Raw genomic sequence first — 1,117 nt, 5'->3', positions numbered from 1 at the left:
GGTTTGAGGGTATTAAGATAAGGAATAACGATTCTTATATTATTAGAAGTCTGTAGAGGAGTGATAGGTAGGGGCGTTGTATAGATACGTGTCGGTAGATACGTGTCAGTAGATACGTGTAGGTATGGAGTGTGAAGTTGGGGTGGGAGTATGCAGGTCAAAATTTGCGTATGTGCCCGTATGTATGTGTGCGTGTCTTGGCGTACTTATGTGCATCGGTATGCATGTATGTATGTATTTAATCATTTGAATTCTTCCTCTGAGGAAGGAGCTTTCTAACAAAGATACAAAGCTCCATCATTGGAATTTAGATAACGAAAACAATGTCACATTTTAAACTTGAGAAAAACCTTCCATAGTTTTTCTGTTCCGTTTACAGATTGTATTTTTTTTCTGAAAATCCAAGCGTATCCAAAATGAATGAATGTATGTATATATGTATGTATGTATGTATGTATGTATGCATGCATGCGCGGGGTCGTGGAAATACCTGGGCTGGTGTCCAGGCGCGCGGTTGGCCCACTGAGAATGGGAGGGCCTCTCTGTTGTTGTCAGAACATCTCTCTTGGAGAGCAAAAGCATGCGACACTGACAATATTCGATAATTTAGTATACTTCTTTTCGAGTTTATGTTGTCCATGTCTAGAGAATGGGATTGGATTTGTGCAAGTCCTTACCCCAGAATTTAAAAAAATCATCACAAAAATGGCTGGTCGTGGTCTTCGCATGTGTGGGACTTTCGATCAGATGATGGCAATACTCGAACACGAGTTTGCAGCCATCATGCATGCATACATGTATATATGGCTCTTCTGCATTTAATCATTTAAATTCTTCCACTGGAGAAAGAGTTGGTTTCTAGCAAAGATACAAACCTCCATCTTTGGAATTTAGAAAACGAAAACAATGTCACATTTTAAACCCGAGAAAAGTCTTGCATAGTTTTACTTTTCCATCTATTGATTGTATTTGTAATATGCAAAGCAGTTGGTTGATTTCCTTTTCTGAAAATCCAAGTGTATCCAGAATATCTGTCTATCTATGTATAATTTTTCGCGTGCGTTTTTGTGTATGCGTGCATATATATATATATATATATATATATATATATATATGC

This window comes from Octopus bimaculoides, chromosome 21 (genome assembly GCF_001194135.2).
Source record: "Octopus bimaculoides isolate UCB-OBI-ISO-001 chromosome 21, ASM119413v2, whole genome shotgun sequence".
NCBI classification, from domain to species: Eukaryota; Metazoa; Mollusca; class Cephalopoda; order Octopoda; family Octopodidae; genus Octopus; species Octopus bimaculoides.
This window is presented reverse-complemented; position numbering follows the sequence as displayed.